Source organism: Ursus arctos, unplaced genomic scaffold (genome assembly GCF_023065955.2).
Source record: "Ursus arctos isolate Adak ecotype North America unplaced genomic scaffold, UrsArc2.0 scaffold_28, whole genome shotgun sequence".
NCBI lineage: Eukaryota > Metazoa > Chordata > Mammalia > Carnivora > Ursidae > Ursus > Ursus arctos.
The window spans coordinates 32,674,842-32,691,878 of record NW_026622963.1 but is presented as its reverse complement, the minus strand read 5'-3'; positions in this window follow the sequence as shown (position 1 = coordinate 32,691,878).

Sequence of the window (17,037 nt, the reverse complement as noted above, 5' to 3'; positions counted from 1 at the left end):
CACTCTCCCACACCTTGACCCTGGGCAACGGTATGACCGCCTCCATCAATACACTTATGGCAGGAGCAATGCTGTGTAACTCCTGAAACCAGATCGTGAAAATGCCATGCACTTGTGCTTTGCTTTCCTGGACGCCTTCTCTTGGATCCCAATGACCAGCTAGTTCGCGGAAGCCCAAACTAGCCCATATGGAGAGACCACGTGTAGGTGTTCTCTGGCTGACAGCCCAGCTGCAGTTCCCGCCAACAGCCAGCATCAAATGACCAGACATGTGAGTGAAGACACCTCCACGTGATTCTAGCCCCCAACCATTGAGATATCCTCAGCCTTCTAGTCTTCCCAATAGAGCCCCCAGACATCAGGGAGCCAAGGCACCCCTGCTAGGCCCCGTCTTAACTGCTGACCTGCAGAATGGATAAGCACAATAAAATGGTTATTTTATGCCATTAAGTTTTGAGGCCGTTTGTTATGGCGCAGTTGATAATTGACACGGTTAAAACACGCACACACGTTTTGAAAACGGTTTCAGTTCCATACCATAAATCTCTCTCCCGGGGCCCTCCTAAAGTGAGGTCGTGTATGTTGGGTCCCATACTGCCCACAGAATGTCCTGCAGGGGGAGAAGACAGAAAAGACCCCGAAGCCTAGGGCCGGGGTCTTTGAGAAGGAAATTCTCCCTTGTCCATGGTGAAGGAGGTGGAAGGCTGCTCAGTAGGTGTGGCCGGAGAGCTGCCCGGAACTGCGATCCTTGCACTCTCTCGCTTACTCCTTTACAAGTTAATTCATTCACCCAACAACTGCAGGTCACCTAGAGTGCGGAGCCCAAGGAGCCACGCGTGGTTTGGCCTGCCTTGGTGGTCTGGACCCTCAGAGCCAGGGGGTGGCGGGGTGCGGGATGGACAAGCAGAGAGTTCACTGCGGAGTGGTTAGGTGTACAGGGCGCGGTGGAATTCCAGCCAGGTTTTCGGGAAAAGAGCTGAGGCCCCTCAGTCACTTCAAACCTCCCTTCTTTGCCAAGAACCGACACCATGGCGGGAGTAGAGCAGAAGCTGCGGACCTTCGGCAAGTTCACCCCCGGCTGCGCGACCCGCGAGCGGCTGCGGCTCACAGCGCCTCCCGGCTGGGCCGTGGCTGCACTGCCCAGGCGCCCCCGGACAGCCCCCCGCCCCAGGAGCCCCAGGTGGTGAAGGCGCACCTGCAGACGCCCCTGTGAGCGGCTGGGCAGCCTGGTAGGCGTCTATACCCGCGAGACCTTCGACCAGGTGGAAATCCAGCCTGGAATGATCGGCCACTACCTGGGTGAGTTCTCCATCACCTACAAACCCGTGAAGCACCGGGGCGGGGTGGGGGTGGGGGGTTGGGGGGGTGGGCATGGGAGCCCCCTTCTCTCCTCCCGCCTCACCCCCTCAAGTCTCCTGCTGGGCTAACAAAGGCACAGACTTCTCTAATAAAACAAAACAAACCTCCCTCCTCGACCTACAGAATCTGGAGTGGAAAGAGTTGTGAATCTCAACAACTTTTGCCTATTTATTATTCAGACTCCAAACTCCCTGAGCCCTGTGAGCTCACAAGGGCCGAGCTGCATTTTCCAGAGGGCAAGGCATCCGGAGGAGCGATGACTACCGACTGCAGCTGGGCGTGTCACCCGTGACCGTGTCCTCAAGAGCTCGGCTGCGGGACACCAGAGGGAAACACTTCATCCTGGGTTTTGCTCAGTCTCTCCTGGCCTGCCACCAAGAGGTCCCACTCAGTGGCTCAGCACAAGTGTGTATCCAGCACTCCTGTTGTGGATTTGGCTCTGGGAAAGGACTCCGACACCTCCTGTTTACTTGTCTGAACAGAGAGTAGTGTCCTGCCATGCCCCAGAAAGGATACAGGGCAGGAGGATGGCTTGCTGACAAGAATGCCCAGGGTAGGGGCGCCTGAGTGGCTCAGTCGGTTAAGCGTCTGCCTTGGGCTCAGGTCATGATCTCAGGGTCCTGGGATTGGGTGGCATGGGGGCTCCCTGCTCAGAGGGGAGTCTGCTTGTCCCTCTGCCCCTTCCCCTGCTCATGCAGGCACTCTCTCGCTCTCAAATAAATTAATAGATAAAATCTTACAAAAAAAAGAATGTGTCCTCCAAAAAGATATGTTCAGGTCCTTACCCCTGATACCTGTAACTTTATTTGGAAGTAGGGTCTTTGTAGATACAATCAAGGTAAGGTGAGATCACACTGGGTTCGGGTGGGCCCTAGATCCAATGCCAGGAGCGTCAGGTGTAGAGATTGCTAAAAAAAAAAATAAACTTAAAAAAAAAGAGAGAAGGGAAAGGAAATTTTGGATAGAGAGACATAGGGAAATAGGCCCTGGGACGACAGAGGCGGGGGCTGGAGTGACGCACTGCTAGCAACACTAAGGACGGCCGGAACCGCCAGAAGTTATTAGGCGGAGCGAGGTTCACGGAAGGGAGCCATCCTGCCCGAACCTGGATTTTAGCCGTCAGGACTGTGGCGAGTACAGCTCTGTGGTTGTAAGCTGCCGGGTTTGTGCTACTTTGTTACAGCCGCTGTTCCTAACTAATACACCCGGGGGGAAATGTTGGGTGTTGCACGACTTTAACCCTTTCCAAAAAGAGAATAAAGAGCATAGTGGTTACACACAGACACTTGACACAGACCAGATCCGAATTCCAAATTGATCATTCACCAGCCAGTGGCCTTGGATGCATGACTGAACCCGAGTTGCCTTATATGCAAAACTAGTGAAATTTGTTTTTCAGATAATCTGTGTAGAGTGCCGGGAACACGGCCAGCGTGAAGTAAATGGTAGCAAACACTAGCACACTAGCCCAGACTCCATGCTCTGCGATCACCAAGGGAGATTTCCTTTTGCACAAGGTCTTGCAATAGTACAGAAGCAAGAAGGAAAGGATTTGCAGATGTCTGAGGATAACCGAAACTATAGTCTGGATAGGAGGGTGAGGTAAAGGGGGGACTAAAACTTCTCCAAATAATCATGAAAAAGCCCATATTCATTTGGGATAGCAGAAATTGTAAGCTGTTGTGTTTTTGGGTTGTTTTTTTTTTTTTAACATTTTATTTATTTGGGAGAGAGAGTACAGAGGGAGAGGGAGAAGCAGACTCCCCACAGAGCAGAGAGCCCGACGTGGGACTCGATCCCAGGACTCCGAGACCATGACCTGAATCGAAGGCAGATGCTTAACCGACTGAGCCACCCAGGTGCCCCGCGTTTTTAATTAAATGTCTCCTCGTTGTGCATTTTAAAAAATGGTGTCTGAGATCACTGTTCTTAGAGACGAGTGTTTGTGTATTTATTTTGTCCGAGAGTTATCTACAGGTGGTCAGGAAAAGAATCAGGAAGACCTAAGCACTACCCGAGAGGAGGGGTCTCCAAAGTGGTGAGCTGGGGACGCCAGAGGCCACCCTGGGCAATTCTGCTGCAGCCCTCCAGCATAGTGTTCCTCTAGACCCGTTATTCAGATTTCAGGAAAATATACTGTGGGAAATTATTTTTCCTACGGATTTGCCCTAATGGTTGGATGGGAATGGGGGTGGAAGGGATTCTAAAGTGATACCAACCTTGGGGGGGGGGTTCTTTGAAGGAGGTGGAAAATCACACCAATGTTGGAGGAGGGGTTCTCTCAGAAAGAATTATATATACATTTTTTTAGTAAACTCTACACCCAACACGTGGCCAAACTCATGACTCTGAGATCAATAGTTGCATGCCCTATCGACTGAGTGAGCCAGGTGCCCCAAGAATTAGATATTTTAAGTCCGTAAAGAAAGGCCAGGAACCATGATAGCCCTAGCACCCTTGTTCTTTTATCCTGTAAGCGCATATTAGAATCTAGTCTTTTGGGGCAGAGGATACATACCCATATGGTAAAAGGATGGAGAAAAACATGGGAATGATTAACACAAACTTCAGGGCAGTAGACCCTCTGGGGGTTGAGAGACCAATAAGATGGGCCAGGGCCTCCAGGGGGCTGCTGTGGTTCTGAGAATGTTCTATTTCTTAAGCAGGGAGTGCGGGCACAGAGATGTCTGTTTTATTATTATCCTTCAAGCTTTATATATACATTATATCCTCTCATATGTGATATATTTCTCAACAAAAATCTGTAACAATTGTTCATCACCAGGAGGTTTATTAAGTAAAAATTTTGAAACAATCAAGTGTTTATTATAGCGATCTGGTTAAATAACTTATAGAGTATACTGTTTAATAAAATACTAACTAGCCATTAAAAATAATACTGTAGGGGCACCTGGCTGGCTCAGTATGTGACTCTGGATCTTAGGGTTGTGGGTTCGAGCCCCATGTTGGGTGTAGAGATTGCTTAAAAATAAAATATTTAATAATAATAATAATACTGTAATCTTACTTTATTGATGTGAGACAATGTCCACAATATGTTAAATGAAAAAGGCAGCTTAAAATTACTTATGTACCAAGTGCCCATTGACAGATGAATGGTTAACAAAATGTGTACACGTTGGAATATTTATTACTCAACCTTAAAAAGGAGGGAAAGTCTGACACAGGCTACAACGCGGATGAACCTTGAGGATATTACATTCAGTGAAATAAGCCAGCCACAAAAAAACACATATTGTGATTCGATTCATATGGATCCTTAGAGCAGTCAACTTCACAGAGACAGCAAGTGGACCGGTGGCATCCAGAGACTGCGACAGGAGGGGAGGAGGGAGTTAGTGTTTCGTGGGGACAGAGGTTCAGTCTGGGAAGACGAAAAAGTTCTGGAAGTGGAGGGTGATTTAGAACAATCTAAATGTACTTAATGCCACTGAACCGTGCACTGAAACGGTTAAAATGGTAAATTGTACGTTTTGTATATTTTGCCACAATAAAAGACAGCTATATGTAGACTATGATTACCTTCCTCCCTTCCTCCCTTCCTGTGTGTGTGACAGAGAGAGAGACAGAGACAGAGAGAGAATGTATAGGAAAATATCTGGCAGGATTTATATTAACATGTCCGCAGTAGTTATCTTTTGGTGTTTGATGTTCAGGTTACAAATGATCTTTATTTTCTTCCTTACACTTCACATTTTCTATATATTACGATATTCGGCTATGAGTAAGTTTTACTTGTGTAATCAGAACAAAATAAACCTGATTTAAAAAGAAAGCAGGGGTGCCTGGGTGGCGCTGTCGGTTAAGCGTCTGACTTTTGATTTCGGCTCAGGTCCTGATCTCAGGGTTGTGAGATCCCGCCTGGAGTCAGGCTCTGGGCTCAGTGGGGAGTCTGCCTGAAGAGTCTCGCCCTCTGCCCCTCCCCCCACTCACTCTCAAGCAATCAATCAATCACTCAAATCTTTAAAAAGAAAGGGATCCCATGTTCTATCAAGAAACATTGTGACTGACATAGTCAAATGAACAAGATTTAAAAAAATTAAAAGGAAATGATTCTCCAATCAAAGTGACTCATCCAGGAAGCAGTAGAAATCAATAAGGGGCGATGGGCCAGCCTTAGATCTCTTCTTCGACCTAGTCATGCCCATCTTCGGAAATGACCCCATTCTCCTCTTGCCAGCCTGAGAAGCAAACCACCAGCCCGAGTCCATTCCTAAATGGGTTTTTAAGAAAATCACTTCCTTGACCTCCTCCAGACTTAGCCCTGGTGCCCATCACGCCCAGTCTGAACGAACCACAACGCTGCAGCCCCTAAACACCCTTCTTCACAGCTGTGCTTTTTCTTGGACCTCAGTATGGCCTCGGGACTCCACTTTCCTTTCAGCTCTGGGGTCCAAAAGACTTCCCTCTTCCTATTTGTGTCCTTTATCCTCCAGAATTCGTGCTCGAAAGCGCAGGCTTCGGCGGTCCCTGTGAGCCGCAACCTTGAGAGTTCCGCCTGTTCTTGCTCCTAACTTGCTGGTGTGGCTTTGGCCTGAATACCTGGTGGGACTTAGAGTTAGGGCTTGCAGAGACAGCCCTTTACTCAGCTGGTGAGTGAAAGCTTCCAGAACAACCATTTGGCAATATGTAAGAAGGCCCTGAAAATGTTCATAGCCTTTGAGACTCTGACCTTCTAATTTCATTTCCAGGAATATCTCCTTCGGAAATGAAACTGATGGACAAGGATTTATGCAGAAATATGAATCAGATCATTTAAATCAGCAAAACAATAGAAGCAACTTAGATGTCTAAGCGCAGAGAATTGATCAAATCATGGCCTAGGGGAGTTATGGACAGTTGCATAGCCATAAATATGTTTGCAAAGTATTATTAACATCATGGAAAAATACTCTTGATCAGAATTATGTGTTTGGTATGACTTCTAGTGAAATAAAAAAGGCAGAGAGCAAAAATAGGAAAGAAATATGTCAAAATATTGATAATTTGCCTCTGGGTAGGGAGATTATAGAATTTCCCCCCACCATTTGTCTTTAGACTTAAAGTTTTTAAGTGTTCTACGTGAGTACAAATCACTTTTATAATCTGAAGAAAAAACTCCAAAAGACTTCTCACACGTAGAAGAAAAAATAATTAAATTACACTTGAACTTGGTATCCTAGTGTGCTATGGTGATTTGTAATATGAAACATATATTTGGTCATCCTCCATGGTTCTGGCACAGAGCTCCTAAAATCATTGGAATTTCCTAAGTAATGAAAGAGGTCAAAGTATCCTGTGTGTGTGTGTTAATGAGGTGACTTTGGGAAGCACCTAAGTGTGGGGACTGGTTTCCAGGGGACCCAACCATGTCATCAGAGAGTTGGAACTTACGGTCCCACTCTCCAGTCTCTGGGGAGGGGAGAAGGGCTGGAGATTGAGTTCAATCACCAATGGCCAATGATTTACTCCGTCATGGTAGCTAATGAAGCCTCCATACATACCCAAAATGAGGGGATCCAGAGAGCTTCCAGGTTGAGGAATCAGAATGCTTCCATGGGCAACCATGCCAGACCCCAAACTCCACAGGGACAGAAGCTCCTTTGTTTGGGACCTCGCTCTAAGTATTTCTTCATCTGGCAGTTGACTCGTATCTTTTAATATCCTGTGTAATAAATCGATAACCTAGTGGTAACCAGGTTTACTCCTGAGTGCTGTGAGCTGCTCTAGCAAGTTAATAGAACCCAAGGAGAAAGTCATGGAACCTCTATATAATAGCCAGTTGGTCAGAAGTACACGTAACAATCTGGACTTGTGATGGGCGTCTGAAGGGGAGGGCGGTCTTATAGGACTGAGCTCTTTACCTGTACAATCTGAGTAGATAGGGTCAGAGCTGAGTTGAACTGTAGGCACCCAGCTGGTGTTGGAGAGTTGCTTATTGGTAGTAGGGAGACCTCCACCCCCTCGCCACATATACACACTGGACTTTGAGATCCAGAACCTTTTACCTGAACTGCAAGTTTTCCAGGTCTATCATTGAGAACTTATATTTTATCTTTTTGTTGATGTAGTGGGAGGGGTTCCTATTCCTTTTGGGGTGGGGCTGTGGGCAAATAAGCCTGCAGGTTTTTGAGATCTGTGCTCTCCCTTACAGATCTCCAGTATAGAGGAAATGGCTGAACAAACCCTTTGTTTGGGGGAGTTGGAGTTGAAAAGCAGGCCCTGGGGTTGTTCTCAGGGACCGGAAGGTGGGGCAGGATTGCTTTGCTCAAGCCACATGCCTCTTGGAATGGGAAGGGCTGCCTGAATGCCTAAAACACTGGCAACCAAGAGCCACGGCATTGGGAGCCTGGGAGGGGCCCCCAAACTCATGAAGGAGGAGGAGGCTGTGTTCCTTTGAGGGTTCCAGGGGGGCTGGCAGGGGACAGTAGAGTGCGATTTCCCTACAGCGGCCCCTGTGGCTGGGAGGAGGCATGGCAGCTCTGCAGCAAGAGACTCAAGTTCCCCCTTTCTCATTAAGAGTAGAGTCTGGTGGACTTCCTTTGTGGCAGATTCCTCTCTGATGGCAGCCTGCCCTCCTACCCCGTTTCTGCCCCAGTGCTCACCATCTCTGGGACGGTGTCTGTGACTCTTCTGCCATCTTGCATACCATAGGCTAACCAGTCACATTTCTCAAGCCCATCCCTACAGGAGAGTCAAATTCTCCAGCTCTTATGGTTTGAGAATTTTTCCCCCTTTAACTTATCCAAATCATTGTATGCTCAGCATGGTGACAAGAGACCCAAGGTTTTCTTCACAAGTTGTGTTATGACCATCTGACCAACCTTACAAATTTCAATCAGATTTGTGGGTTAGGGAATTGGAACAGGAAGTCATCTGTAGGGTCCCCCCAGGAGAAAAATAAAAGCCAGCTTGGGGGTCCTCCAGGTCTGGGGATGGCAGGTGGTCAGATGGTGCCAACTTGCTCTAGGACACATATTTTGTTGAGGTTGCTGGCAGGGGCCTGGTCTGGGTAAGAGAGGGACCCTCTTCCTGAATGCCTTAGCCATATGGGTACTGGTGGTGGAGGTCCAGGGGCTCAAATGAGGCTGAAGGGGTGTGACCAGGTATAGCAGAGAAGGGAGCCCCTCCGAACAAGGGGAGCATGACCGGAGGTGCCGGAGAGAAGAGAAAATTTCCATTTGGCTTTTCGAGCTCCTTGTCATGTCCCCAGAGGACAGCAACTTGGCAGCTATCCACGTGCCCGATCCCTAGTCTTTCTTCATGAATTTTTTATTTCAGGCAAAGAGCCTTATCTCTCACTGGAGCTGCCTCAGGAGCCTGCTTTCCCATCAGCTGGAGACTGGGCAAATGAAGAGTTGCATTAAGACGCAAATTATCTGTCCCTAGAGAAAGGAAGGGCACTCTGTGCTTTTGAAAGGACGTCTCCTAGCCCCCCACCCCCGCTCCAGTTACTGTAGGCCTCTATCGTCCGTATAAATGTTAGGTTGCTATTTGTACCGCAATATGGTTGAGGGCTCAGCGTGAAAGGTTTTGGGGGGCAGCCACCGTGGTCTCACCTGTAGGGCGAGGTCTTTCCTAATGTGCCACCCACTGAACACGAGGGGTAGCCACAGCAGAACCGAGGACCCAAGGGGGGGCTCGGCCTCTCACGATTCAGATTTCTGGGAGTCCAGAGGTCTAGGGGCATGCCCAAATGGTGGTGGGGTTAAAGATGTCCTCTCTCCCTGCCCCAGAGCTAGAGGGGCCCCTGCTCTGCATCTCTTCAGCCTCATCCCCCCCCCCGTTATGGGTTGAATAGTATCCCCCAAAAGGTATGTTGAAATCTTAAACTCCACTACCTTAGAATGGGACCTTATTTGGAAATAAGGTTGTTGTAGACGTCATCAGTTCACGTGAGACGTGGACGCGTGAGGGCAGAGCGCCTCATGAACACAGAGACAGAGACCGAGGTGCTGCGGCCACAAGCCACAGAATGCCACGGATTGCCAACAAGCCACCAGAGACTGGAAAGAGGCAAGGAAGGATTCTCCCCTGTGGATTTCACAGGGAGCACGGCCTTGCTGGCACTTGGATTTTGGATTTCCAGCCTCCAGAGCAGAGGAAAAAAAAATTTCTGTTGTCCTAAGCCACCCAGTTCGTGGCACTTTATCGCAGCACTAGGAAACTAACACTCCCAGCCTAGACTCTGGGTACCTGAACCCCGAATTCCTGCCCAACTGGCACCACCCCCCTCTTCCAAAGCCTGCAGGGGCCCCTTCTCTGGGTCCGTCTGCCCCGGGGTGGTCCTCACTACCAGTGTGCATGCCCTAGGTCCTCAGAATAGCCAAGGGGTGCTATTAGTGCAGGTGATGGTATGAATTGGTTACTCTATGTGTGGTGTGTGTATAATTATTATCGGTTATTAGTGTAGGTGTGGTCAAAGATTATATGTATGGGCTGGAGTGCCCACAGCCACGCATGTGAAGGTGCTCACATTGTGGGAGGATCGGGGTGATTCGGGAAGAGAAGGGATGGGTCAAGGGCTGGAGGTGGGGAGTCAGGAGCCAATTCTTCCCAAGCCACCATATTCTGACATTGACCTCTAAAGAGTCTGAAAAATCCTCCATCTGTACCTAGTCTTCTAGGTTGTTATGAAAGGGTATTAATGTCAAGCTGGGAAGAGGGGACATAATTTATTTAACAGCTTATTAGCTTGATTGAATAACTTAAAAGTCTTTGGACACAGAGTACATGAGAGTACTTGTCCTCTTGCCCAGAGCTCTGCAGATGGAGTTGACCTAAAATTTGGAGCTGGGGACCATGGAGTCCTAGTCCCCTGGTTGAAATGGGCTGTGAGCTGCAGGACATGAGCGAGACCTAGTGAGCTAGAGTTGTAGCCCATGACGCCCTCTGAGTCTGTTTTCTTTTTGTTACTTCTCAGCCTTCAGGACTGTCGCGTTGGAAAGTTCCAGCTGGTGTTTGCAGTTTCGCCGGCAAGGCAGGGAGGGAAGGCCACTGTGGCAGAGGGAGCAGTGCCACCCTGAGGCCAGGTTGGGAATGGCAGCAAGAATCTCCGAGTGACCCCAAGGAGGCTTGCCTCTAGACAGGTGTCCTCTAGACAGGTGTCCTCTAGACAGGTGTCCTCCCTGGGTTCACAGCCGTAGCTACGTTAGAGATTCTACTTTTTGTTTTCTTACCCAAAATACCATTTTCCCCATAGAAGCTCCCCAGGGGACTCTCAGCTGTTTGCTAATGGTGAAAATCAATCCTGGAAGGTGCCAAGGAATGCAGCTCCCAGCTTCCCAATGGCCCCTGGGTAACCCGTTTTCTCCCCATCCCCAGAGACCCGCCCACCACGCTAAGCACCAACAATTTAGAGATGAAAGAAGGGAAATAACTATGAGGAGTTTAGGGGAGCTAATCTGGGGACAACCTCTACAGCAGAACTCGCATGCTTGCAGAGGGGGCTATATAGCTCTTTCCCCCTCCACTGAACATTATTTTAAATTGTACCAACTACAGATTAAACTGGATTAAGTGTGTGTGGAAATGTTAATGCCTATTTGCTGTCTTCCCTGGCATTGCCCTCACATCAACCCTGACAGGCAGAGATTGTTACCATCCCCCTTTTACAGACAAGGAAACTGAGGCATGGGGAGATTAATGACCTGCTCAGGGTCAGGGAGGAGTAAGGGGCATTGCTGGATCTGTCTGATTGCGGTTTTTTAATTTTTTTTTTTCATTGCACTGTGCTGCAAGCATTTCTGAATGGATTAAACATTCAAATTCCTCCCGTAATCCCTGCACTGGGGCATGGCGTTCTTTTTTTCTGTTACTTCTTAAAATGTCTCCTACTACATTATTCAAGTTGCAAAATGAATACATAGTTACTGTAACTAGTCAAATATCTCCAACACCACCTCCTGGGGTGAACAATATTAACAGTTTCCTGAGTTATTTTCCCCCATGGAGATATGCATAGATGCAAATATGGAAAAAATGCATATAGGGGTTCCCCACCTCCGTTTACAAAATTTAAATTGAAAGCAAAAATCACATTATGCAATTAGTTTGCAACCTACTTTTTCAATTAACAATATATCATGATACTTGTATAAATAATACTCACCCATCTCACCCCTACTAGTAGTCCAAAATTTCATCATACAAATGTGCTGTAAATTATTAAACCACTCTCCTGTTGGCGGACATCCAGGTTGTCCCGGTGATTTTTGCTATTATCAGTAATATTGTGGGGCACCTGGGTGGGCTCAGTCAGTTAAGTGTCCAGTTCGGTTTCAGCTCAGGTCCTGATCTCAGGGGTGTGGGATGAAGCCCTATGTTGGCGATGATTCTCTCCCTCTCCCTCTGCTTCTCCCCCTACCATGGGCACATTTCTCGCTCTCTCTCTCTAAAATAAATAAATAAATAAAATCTTTAAAAAATAATATTGCAATAAATATCTCTGTAAAATGCTCTCAGAAACTAGTGCTTCACTCTTGTGGGATATATTTCCAGCGGTAAAATTGTTAGCTCAAAGGGCATGAACGTGAAAACTGGGAACAAGCTGAATTTCTAACAACAAGAGATTGATTAATGCACATCCCACGCAACGGAACATCGCCTGCAAATAATGGCAAATTTTTGTTGGTTTTGAAAATGTCTAGGGGCGCCTGGGTGTCTCAGTCGGTTCAGCATCTGGCTTCGGCTCACATCATGACCTTGGGGTCCTGGGATCGAGCCCCATGTCGGGCTCCCTGCTCAGCGGGAAGCCTGCTTCTCCCTCTCACCCCTGCTTGTGCTCTCTTGCTATCTCTCTTTCTCTCAAATAAATAAATAAAATCTTAAAAAATTTTGAAAAACATTTATTAGGCGCTAGTTAGACAAGAGCCGTAATCTAAACCAGCATATATAGTACTACCTTATTTTGTAAAAGTACGTGCATAGAACAAAAGACCGAGAAAGGAGGAACACTGAAATAGGCACAGTGTTTGTTTCTGAGCGGTGGGGTCACAGGTGACTATTTTCTTGTAGTGCCTTGTCTGTGTCTCCTATACTTTTTACAGGGATCACGTGCTGTGTGTCATAATGTCGTAACGTGTTAGGCTCTCTCTGGTTACAGGGAGGCAGAGGCCAGCTCGGGCATCTCACCTGGAAGGGGTGAGATTATCCCAAGGCTCCCCAGGGGAGTGGGTGAGGAGGCCAGGCATCTGGGAGGCTGGCCCATTATTCAGGATAACGGGGCTCTGCCAGCCCCCCAGAAGCAGCGGGGTGAGCTTCTTCTCACTCTGCACGGGTGCTGGGGGATCGTGCATGGTTTCTCCATGGCTTCTGCGTATGGAGCTCCTGGTTTCAGCGCCTCTCTGCCACCTGTGTTCCACTTCTCTGAGGGTCTTGCACTTTTTTGTTTTTAAGATTTATTTATTTATTTTAGAGACAGAGAGAGCGAGAGCACGAGCAAAAGGGGCAGAGGGAGAGAATCCCAAGCAGAATCCAAGCTGAGTGTGGAGCCCAATGTGGGCCTGGATCCCATGACCATGAGATCACGACCTGAGCCAAAACTAAGAGTCAGACACTTAACCAACTGCGCCACCCAGGTGCCCCCCCCCCCTTTTTTTAAGATCTTATTTTTGAGTAATCTCTATACCCAACGTGGGGCTCGAACTCACAACCCTGAGATCAAGAGTCGCATGCTCTACCAACTGAGCCAGCGGGGCACCCCCCATGTACTTCCTTTAAATCCTTTAAGAAATCCCATCTGCTTGGGTGGCTGGTGTTGGGAGCGCGTGCTGGGCATAGCTCCAGGGGCAGGCCGTGTCCTGCCGCCGGCTGCCTTTGTTGGAGACCCCTGGCCCAGCTGCAACAGAGGTGATGGGGTTACGCTAGATGTTACGTTATCGATTACCGCTGTAAAGGCTGTATTCCTTTCTAGCACCGCAGTGACAAAGTAGCACAACCTTAAGAGAAGTGTAAAACGTCACGTCCTGGGGGCCAGCTGTCTGAGGATAAGGTATCAGCAGGATCGGGTTTTTCTGCAGGCTGCGAGGGAGAGTCTGGTCCATGCCTATCTGAGCGGTTTGCTGGCAGTCCTGAGAATTCCTTGGCTCATAGAAGCATAAACATAATGGACACCGTCCTCTCGTCTGGCATTCCCCCCGTGTGGGTGTTTGCGTCCACATTCCTTCTTTTATAGGGACACCAGTCATACTGGATTAGGAATTAGGAAGTATTTACATCAAACAGAACTGTTTTGGCCACTGTAAAATTCTAAGACTAGCCCGGCTGCTGATTTGATAGCAATTTAGACCTTATTTCATCTCTCTGTCCTGCAAACTGACTATTCCTTTAATATGTAATTATAAATGTATGTCAGCGGGTAGCTTTGTTATTGAATACAATTAAAACTAACCTTATGCCTTTTTAAGTTTAATCCCTTCCTAAACCATACCAAAGCACAGACAAGAAGACCACCTTGGCCTAAGGCAGGTCCAGCCACCCAGAAAGGATTTGTGCCACAGGCTCCCAGCTCTCGAGGCCTGATCTGGGGAATAGCTCTGCGTAATCTTGATGAATAACCCTGTGGGGTATATCAGCTTCCATGCTCTGGCCTGAGAACCCAGCCTCCATTTACGGTATTGCTCCCATGGGAAAATGCATTCCGAATTCCAAACAACTGATTTGTACATGAACTTTCACTCTGGAGCTTAGAAACTGCCAGAATGTGTTCTCTTGTGGCTCAGTCTCCTGACAGCTTCCCATGAGTCCTGTCCCTGTCCCCCTCCTCATGTCCCACCTCTCCTAGACACACACTCAACCCTCCCACGGTGTCTCTTCCGTGAAGCCTCAATCGGATCTCTCTTCCTCCCTTGAAGCCCTGGATCCTTGGGCCTGGGCTACTTTGCTTACTGTGCCTGGGTTGTAGAGAAACGTCCACAAGGGTCCTGACCTCTCACAGGAGCTTAAGATCCTTGAGGATGAAACGTATTTGCTTCATCTCGTATCCTTCCAGGAAGAGCCTGGGGGATGCAGCATTTATGAAGCACCTACTGTATGCCAGGCTCCAACACAATGCTGTCCCGCATTCTTTCCTTTCCTTATCCGTCAGCGCCTAGCCTAGGACCTGGCACATCGCACATGCGCAGTAGCTAACCCTGAAATGGACGGAAAACGCCCTGCTAGGCCAACTTTCATGCAGCCTCCTTTCCCTCAGTCTCTCTCCCTCAACATGCTCTCCCAAGCTCCCTGACTCATGAAGCTGAGGGGACCGGGCAAGCGGCAGGATTAGCTCCCTGGGGAACTGTCATCTGGTGTCTCAGGAAAAGCCAGCCCCTCCCCTCCGCCTCCTGCCCCAGCAGATGGGCCCCAGTGAGTTTGCTGGGAACAGGAACAGATTGGATCCCCAGGACTCACATTGTAAGAACAGGTGCACTGGGTAGAAATCTCAGGCTGCAAACACAGGTGCACATGGCGTTAACTTTGTTTTTCGTAAATCGACTATTCTGCTGAACTGGGGGGACACTTCATTGCAGTTCTCCTTGGAGAGGAGTTCCCTACTGCCCTGCCCCCGCACCATTGCTGCACTCCGGCCCCCAGATCTTAGACTGTGCCAAGCCATCTTGTTGGACCAATTCCACATGGTTACTGCTGAGATGTCCATATTCCCGGCCCCCTGGGCCCTATGCCCCCAAACTCCGCAAATTCCATCTAAACTAGCTCCCACTCCTAGATATACTCTCCTGCCATCATTTCCTAGGCTTGTGCATGAAGCTTCTGAGGTCTGTCAGGGAGCCGGGCCGGGTCTGCGCTGCTCCTGGGACCTGGGACCTCTCCCTCCTCCCAGGCCTAGTGTCCATCCGATGGGAGGGGATGCCCAGCTGCTTTCACCTTTCTCCAAGACATTTTTGTCTGCCCCAGGAAAGCCTCTCAAACTCGAGGACTTAAAATAGACCTAAGGAGACAGTCAAGGCAGAGGACTGGTATTTGGTGACCTTTGTTTTCTGCCCGGCAACAGCCTTGCCCAGAGACAATGAGCCAACTTCCTGTACATCTGGAGGGGTAGCAAAAGTAACAAATGAGGAGGGGAAGGGAAAAGACTCATCGATAAATATATCAAAATATTTATCCCGACCTTGTAGATTGCCCCTGACCTCAACTCTTTTGCCAATAGCAATCGTGCTTTGATTTAGGGTGCCAGGAATAGCTCAGGCAGGGTGGACTGTCGCTTTCTCAGGGACTCCATGTCTTACTGCTGTTTGTCCCCAGCCATGTCACTCCGGGCCATGTTGAGGGTGTTGTGAAGAGCCCTGGGTTGCATCCCAATAATCAGCCAAGCACGAATGCAGATCGTGGCAAACTGTGCAATGAGAGTGGGAAAACCAATGAGTTCAGGCAAGTTAAGAAAGAAGGGATGCATTTCCAGGAAGGGAGTAAGCAGGAAGTCTTCATGGAGGAAGTGGCTTTCAGTGTAAGGATTTGGATGTACACATTGAAGGAAACAATCCACGAAACTACTGGGCAACCTACGGAATGGAAGAAGATATCTGCATACAACATATATGATAAAAGGTTAGCATCCAAAATATAGAAAGAATGTATAAAGCTCAACACCCCAAAAGCAAATAATCCAATTAAAAGTGGGCAAAATACGTGAATAGACATTTTTCTAAAGAACATATGCAGATGGCCGATAGATGTAATAGGAGGCGGGGCAGCGGCAGTGCTGGCTGGGGAGCAGGGGTGGTGGGGTGCATTGCACCCTGAGTATTTGCTCCAAACACAGCAGCTTTCCAATTTTTAAGCTAAAGTGTTGACCTGGTGAAAAGACATTTGAGGAAACAGAGGAAAAGCAAGACCATGGGATTATGGCGAAGGTGTTCAAAGTCTGAGATGGTATCACTGAGCGGTTCTGAGCAGGCTTGAAAGCCAGACTGCCAGGGTTCAAATCCTGGCTGTGCTACTTACCAGCTACACGTCCTTCACCAAATTACAAAGCCCTCTATCGCATGGATCCTTAGCCGCAATGTGATGATAGTCCCCGCGGGGGGCCTGGGTGGTTCAGTCGGTTAAGTCTGACTCTTGATTTCAGCTCAGGTCATGTTCTCAGGGTTGTGAGATCGAGCCCCATGTCAGATTCTGCCCTCAGCGTGGAGTCTGCTTGAGATTCTCTCTCCCTCTGTCCCTCCCCCCTTCATGTGCGCGTGCTCTCTCAAATAAATAAAATGAAGAGGGCATGCAAATGAGTTAACACCTGTAAAGGGCGTAGACTGCTACCCAGCACATAGTAATGGCTCAGTGGATGTCAACAATGTTGGTGATGGTGGTGGTGGTGATGAAGATGATGATGGGCTCCCCTACCAACCAAACAGCCTAGGCGACCTCTGGCCCCAACCCCCACCCAGCCCCACCCCTAATGTTGGACCCCAGCTATGCCTCTGATTCCAGGCAGGGCAAGATGCTTGTGCCCTGCCAGGTTTCAGGTCCCTTATTCTGTGACCGTCTCACTGCTACCAAGCCCTGTCTCTGTTGTCTGTCCCTCAGGAGTAGGGACCGGGAGAGGCGAGCCCTGTGGATGGAGGCAGAGGGTCTTGTGTGGTCAGCAGAGCAGGCTGAGGGCAGAGCGGCTTCCCCAACAGGGCGTCGGCCCTTGCCCCAGTCCACCTTCACATGCTTTGGCTTTCTCCTCCATGACCTCCTTTC